Here is a 7,094-nt window from a genome sequence, read left to right as displayed (position 1 = left end):
AAAAAAAAAAAAAAAAAAAAAGACATGTAAGTACTACTGATGTAACCACACTGCATTTCTCTCTGGATTCTGAGGTCCAGCTCTCCTCCTCCTGAGCATGTCAAGCTCCCCAAACAGACTGGGTGGCCTGGCTCTCAGTTGTGATTTAGAGGTATCCAGATGGCCTCTGCAGCTCAGATCTGCCTCCATTTCAATGGAGTTGTTATATCCAGGCTGTTGAGAAGACTGACACTTCTTTTCTTCTCTCCTTCCTGTCTCCTAGGAGGCAGGATAATTTCCAGGTCTCTAGAAATGAGAAGCAAGTCTGTGTGGGTAAATGTGCTGTCCTATTGCAAATCTCCCTGCAAACTGAGGTCCTGGCTCATGCAAGGCTGTAGGCTCTGAAAGCTGATGGAGGATAGGCCACCAAGACGTGTTGGTGAATTTTTAAGATTCGTACATTGTCATTAAATATATTCAAAATTTTATCCAAGATTGGAATTTTGTTTATTGTTGAATAGATTTTCCTAAATGCTTATCTATTGCATAAAAAACGCAAGCAATTTACAAATCCTTCTTCTCCAAGCTTTGAGAATTTCACAGAACAATGCAACATTATGCACCCAGAGAAGCCAGGCACCATGGCACAGGTCTGTAATCCCAGCACTCAGGAGGCTAGGGCAGCAGGATCACCACAAACTCAAGGTCAGCATGGGCTACATAGTGAGTTCAAGGCCAGCATGAAATACATACTGAGGCCCTGTCTCAAAAAAAACCATAAAAAATAAATTAATAAAAAACTTAAAAAAAAAATAACAACAATAAAAATGAAAGCCAAAGGAACAACTAGAATTGTTCTTGCTTTTGAATTGAATTTACTTATTGTAGGCGTAAGCCATACAAAGGAGAGAGTTGTTGAAAATCTTAAAATTCAATACCAAAACTGAAATTCCAACCTAGGACACCTGATTTCTGGGTCTTCGTTTTCTAGGAACAAGATTAGCTCTAATACCTCACTCAGATGAGCTATGGCATAGACAAACAATATTATGGGACTACTATAGGGTTCTAGCTGCTCTATATCTTCTGTCTTTGTTAATTTGAGGGAATGTTAGGCATAATTGACTGAAAGGCCAGTTCTGTTTTACAGAAACAGCCAATTACTTAAATGGGTATCTGTGCCTGTAATAATTTTGGGTGAAAATACATAAATAAAATTTTTTTTAAAAGTCGGTGAAAGCCATGGATATCACTTGAAGGGTGAGTCTTATAGTGGTTTAAAAAAAAGTCGGGGGAGGTAGTGCATACCTGCAATCCCAGCACTTGGGAAGCTGAGGCAAGAGGATCTCAACAGTCTTTGAGTCTAACCTGGACTACATAGTGAGTTCAAGGCCAGTGTGAACTACATAGTGAGACCTTGCCTCTCTCTCTCTCTCTCTCAAAAAAAAAAAAAAAAAATTCACAGGTCAGTATCTGCAATCCCATTTGTTGTTCAGAAGATATCTGAATTGGTTTGGATGAAGCTGTTGGCTTTCTTCACAAACTTTCTTCCTACCTCAATGCTTTCCTTGGGTTTCCCTTTCCATCCATTCCTGTCCTGGACTCAGACAGTGACACTTTCTCCTCCCAATTCCTTATGGGTGTGGGTGTCAGATGACACTATTCTAATGTTAGAAATGAGTTTCTGGGACTCACTTTTAGACATGTGCCCACCACAGTCCAGCAGCGAAGGCATGGAGAAAAGTCAGGAGAGGAATTGGGCCTGAAGTGGAGCCAGTTAACACTGATGGAGAGCCAGGCCTAGGTTTTATGCTCATTACTGAGAAGGTCTCACAGCGCAGACTGAAACAACTTAGGCCACCCACATCCTCCCATCTCCTAAATCCAGAGTACAGCAGTCCCTGGGCTGGCCTGAAGACTGGCTTGAGCTAGGAAGAGATGAAAGCCAAATCGAACGGGAGAACTGACTTCTCTTTGAAGTTAATGTGATTCAGCCAATTCTAGGATTTAAACTCAGGCTTGCTGAGCCTCACATTCAGGTCTTCAGGAAGATTCTCTCTCTCAGGGATATTATTTTTGGGCAGCAAAACTGCTAATAATTCTATTTTAGTGGAGTTGCTAAGTACTTGGCTCCTGCTACTTTTTGCCCTGAGCAGCAGGAGGGAAAGGGCAGAAATCAGGCATTTACTTTCTTTCTGTAGATTCTGCCAGGCTGCTTTAGCTCATACCACCTCTCACCCTATGCATACACACCCTTGCACAAGGTAAATGTTTGTGCAGGTTTTCATATACAGTCCAGTCATTGTATGAAGTGTGTCCTAAAGTTCTACATTTGCTCAAGGAAACAAGGAAGTTTTGTTGGGAAACTTTCTTAGGCTCTTGTTTACATCTCAAACTGGACTTGTGGGTGCCTTTTGTTGTGGTGGTTGTTTGTCTAACAATGTGCACATTACCTTGGATTTCTGGTGCCTCATTTTAAATGCAGGGTTGTTCAACACCCACCCTTATGATATAGGGGGAATAGAAGTAACTTCCAAACCTGCTAGATATCTAAAACTTGAGTTCATGTTCTCTAAAATTGAAAGAACAAGGGGATTGTGAAGGAAAAATTTATTGAAAGATGGCTTTTGTCTAACAGAGAAAGAAGAGGGACTGGAAAATGGGTTGTCAGCCCACCCCATTTTTCAAAGATGGTTTATATGGCAGAGCCATGAGGTGTGGTGGGTGCAATGTGGGACAAAACTGGGGATTTAGCTCAGTGGCATTGTGCCTGCCTCCAAGCCCAAGGTATTCAGTTTGATGGGAGCGGGGGGATTCGCAAAGTGGGACAAAACTGTAAGACCCAATGGAAAATTACATGGTGGGCGTGAGGTTGGACAAAACCATGACCAACCAATAATATTGTAAGTACAATCGCTCAGGTAATATTGATTAAATGGGGATCAAATGGGGAAACATACAAGTCACATACAAGGGGTTTCCCATTTAGAATAACAATCACTGTTATATATCTCTAGGGGAAGTAGCACCTCTTTTCTTCTTTATAATATTAGCCAGTAAATGTGCCTTAATTATTCTCATGTTGGCTCCTTGAGGGCTGGCACCTTGAGAGTGTCCCTAACAGCCTACAAAATATTTAATTAACTTACTGTTTACATTACTTAGAATATATTTCTTTTTTAATTAAGTTTAATGGAGGGGCCAGGAATTTAGCTCAGTGGTTCTGTTGCCTGCCTCGCAAGCGTGAGGTCCCGAGTTCAATCCCTGGTACCAAAAAAAAAAAAAAAAAAATTGTTCATTGGTATATTTTAGGTATGCAATACAGTTACATTCATCATTGGAATCTTGTACCTTTACATGAGTATCTTGGTTCTTATGTTTTCCCCATTCCCCTGCCCTCCCTTCATCCCCTCCACCCTTCCCTATTTACAAAAACTTTGTTTCCATTTTTTCCTTTTTTCATGTTTTTTCTTTTCCCTTCTTTCATTTCTCCTATCCCTCCCACATCCCCTACTCTTTTAGCCCTTTTCTTCCTATTTCAATTATCAATTACACATTTCAATCCTTATTCAGATTTTTAGTTTTTTTCACACCAGAGAAACTATTCGGTATTTACATATTTGTCCTATTTATTTCACTTAAGAGTTTGTATGGCCTCAATGTGCATCCTAGAATATATTTCTATTCTTTCTCCCATCAGTGGTACAAATTTGCCTCTCAATTTAGGTTGATTCACCTGTTCTGTGCTGCAATCGCTCTGAGAAAGGCCAACTTTTCAGCATTTTTTGGGGGGTGGGCCAAAATGCACAGAAACATTCTTTTCAGGAATGTGATATTGGCAAGGGGGCTTGCAAATTCCTTACAGACTTCAGGAGACCATAATCACAGGCAGCAGGCAAGTGGGAACACATCTGCTGGCTTGAAATTCTGGAGGCAAATTCTCATCCCAAACCAGGAAAGCCGGTTTTCTGATTACAGACTCATGGAGCCCAGAAGCTACAAGCACTGGGTAGGCATAGAGAAGCATGTGGAAATCCATGTGCTTAAACCAAAAGCAAAAGTAACATCTGTGATTTATTTCTCATTTTTCCTCATCATCTGTCAGGCAGGCCTATCAGTTTTACCTTCAAAGCTGATCTCAATGTTATTCACATCTCTCAACCTTCACTATGGTCACCTTAGCCAAGCCTCTGTCCTCTCGGCACATGGCCAACCTGACTAGTTTTTATGGTTTTTCTTTTCCTGCTTTCAGATTGGTTCTCCATGCAGAAGACAGATTCCCTTTCAAAATTACAAATTAGACCCTATTATTGTTGCTAGAAGGCCGAAGCCCAAGGTTTTCAGGTTCCGACCTCTTCCCCATCTTCTCCTTTCACTCTCCAGCCTTACGGCTCCAGGCACAGGGCTTCCACTTCACTCCTGCCAGGTATTTCAATGCCTCCAGCTTCCACTCTTACCCTTCCTTTACCTGGAAGGCTCTCCTCTGCTTCTTCACAGACCTGATCCACTTTGATTTCACAGGTATCTACCTCTTGCTGTTTCCACATGTTGTAGGATGCCACACCAAAAAACAGTAATATTCCCGTCCCTCCTTCTAGTTGCTACCTCATTATTTTACACCTTTTCTAGTATATATAGTCTCCAAAACTTACCTTATTAACCTGCTCACTAACTAATCAGCATATTCCCACAAGTAGGATGATAAGAAAAGTTTCTTGGTTGATCTGTGCTGCCCAGTACGACCTCTACTAGAGCTACATGTGGCTACTGAGAACTTGAAATGTGGCCAGTTTGAACTGAGATGTGCTTTAAGAATAAATTCACTTGAGGCCAGGGATTTAACTTAGTGGTGCTGCCACCTGCCTTGCAAGTGAAAGGTCCCAAGTTGGATCCCAGTAGAAAAAAAAAAACAACACAGCATAAAAAAATAATAAAAATGTTAAATTTTCATGTGGATACTAAAGATTTTAATAGATTGATTGCAATCCTAAGGATTAAACCCAGGGCCTTCTCTCTGGGCTACATATCCACCCCTTTGTTATTAGTATTATTATTATTTTAAATTTTTGAGAGAGTCCTACTAAACTGATAAATTGCCCAGGCAGGGCTGGAATTTGCAGTCCTCCTGCTTCAGCCTTGGAGAGTGCTGGGATTGCAGACCAGCACCACCAGGCCTGGTTTAGAGATTTTAAATTACATACATGGTTCACCTTATATTTGCCAGGATTAATCTGAGTCCTTATAACTCTCCAGCTGCATTTTAAATTCTTGTTTACAAATTAATACTTTCCTTGCTTCTACTTTCCCTTTGAAATTTCCCAAACTTATAAGTGGCTTCTAGAATTGTCAAACTGTTCTTCATTTCCTTGGTCCATCTGTTTTGAATTAGGAGAAAGACAAGAAAATCTCAATACCATCACCATCACTATCAGTAAAAGAAATCCCCAGAGCCCTCCTGCGAGGTGGGTGACTGGGTGGGAAGGAGGGAGGAGGCAGTTGCAGCAGCAGACCTCTCCTTAGCCCCAGGAGGCGACAGCATGAGCTTTCCCTGGCACCACCCTGACCCAGCAGTGAATCACAAGTAAGTACAAGGCAGAAAGTGGCCAGACCTGGGCTCAGCCAGTGCTGGCCAGGACTCCCTGCCAGGTGAGTGGAAGAGCAGGGGGGATGTCTCTCTCAGACCCAGCTCCCTGGACACTTCTTTCTGTGTGTTTGGCGGGAAGGGCCGCGGGGAAGGGATTGCTAGAACGAGAATCAACTTGTGATGTGGGGGAAGGAAAATAACCAAAAGGCCTGGAAAAGGCCTGGGCTTTCTTTCCTAGCTCTTCTTTAAAGGCCTCTAGAGGTTGGGGGATTTAGATAAGTGATTCCACTGCCTGCTTCACAAGCATAAAGTCCCAAGTTGGATCCCCGGTACCAAAAAAGAAAAAAGACTCAATTCAATAGTGGACAAAAGACTTGTATCGAATTTTCCTTATGAGGCAGGGGCCATGCTAATCTTCTCTGTATCATTCCAATTTTAGTACATGTGCTGCCAAACGAGTACTCGAATTTTCTTTATTGGGAAGCACGAGACAGACTTTTTTTGGTGTTTTGAGTCAGGGTCTCACTATGTGGTGTAGGCTGGCCTTGCACTCATTATGTAGCTCAGGCCAGCCTTGAATTCATGGCAATGGACTTCACGGCTTTTAACTCAGCCTCCCAAGTGCTCGGATCATAGTCATGCATTACTATGAGTGGCTTCTTTCAGTGATTTTATTATTTTTTGGGGGTGGGGGTGGGGTGGGTTTTGGGACAGGGTCTCACTATGTAGTTGAGACTGATGTGGAACTCACTGTGTAGCCCAGGCTGGTCTCAAACTCTCAGTGATCCTCCTGCCTCAGCCTCCCAAGTGCTGGGATTACAGGTGTGTGCCACCACACCCAGCTCTTTCAGTGATTTTAGAGTTCTTAAAGCATTCTGGGTCTGCTCAGGCATGGAGAACTAGCATTTGGGAAGCTGAGGCAGGAAGAGTATAGTGAGTTCAAGGCTGGCCTGGGCTATATAGTAAATTCATATTCAACCAGAAGTTGAATAGCAACAACCTGTCTCAAAAAACAAAACAAAAAAAATTATTTTGAGATAAAATGTCCCTAAATTACCCTGTCTGGCAATCTTCCTGGCTCAGCTTTCTGAGTAGCTGGGTTTATAAGTGGGTGCCACAATACACAGCTTCAGTATTTTTCTTTTAAATAGTTATGTTTGTGTATTGTTCTATGCGTGATCCTTGCCTATTCCAAAGTGATGAAGATTTTCTGGATATTCTACTATAAACTATCATAAAAGAGAATATTCAGATGGTTAATAAACATGTGAAAAGATTATTTACTTTGTTATTCATCAGGAAAATTCAAGTGAAAACTCTACCAAGGTACTGCTACACCAGAAGAGCTAAAAATTAATTAATTAATTAAGTAATTCAACAAAAATTTACAACATCAAGTGTTGGAGAGCAACTAGAACTCACGGTCTCTTGGTGGGTGGGTAAATTAAAACAATCAAATGGTACTGGAAAACATTTTATCCTATGACCTAGAACGTTCACACAACAGAATGTATATGTGTAAATATATATT

At 41.5% G+C, this 7,094-nt stretch overlaps 1 non-coding gene across 1 annotated transcript; it reads right to left on the bottom strand.

Moving 5' to 3' along the window:
- Positions 1 to 5,919: 5,919 nt before the first annotated feature.
- LOC117285657 lies at positions 5,920 to 6,025 on the bottom strand. The gene has a single exon (XR_004516725.1). It is a non-coding gene; the product is annotated as a U6 spliceosomal RNA (small nuclear RNA).
- Between the last annotated feature and the right edge of the window lie 1,069 nt (positions 6,026 to 7,094).

Source organism: Fukomys damarensis, unplaced genomic scaffold (genome assembly GCF_012274545.1).
Source record: "Fukomys damarensis isolate Sample0158 unplaced genomic scaffold, DMR_v1.0_HiC HiC_scaffold_11, whole genome shotgun sequence".
Taxonomy (NCBI): domain Eukaryota; kingdom Metazoa; phylum Chordata; class Mammalia; order Rodentia; family Bathyergidae; genus Fukomys; species Fukomys damarensis.
The sequence above is the reverse complement of the archived record's forward strand: the minus strand, read 5'-3'. Positions and strand labels throughout refer to the sequence as shown.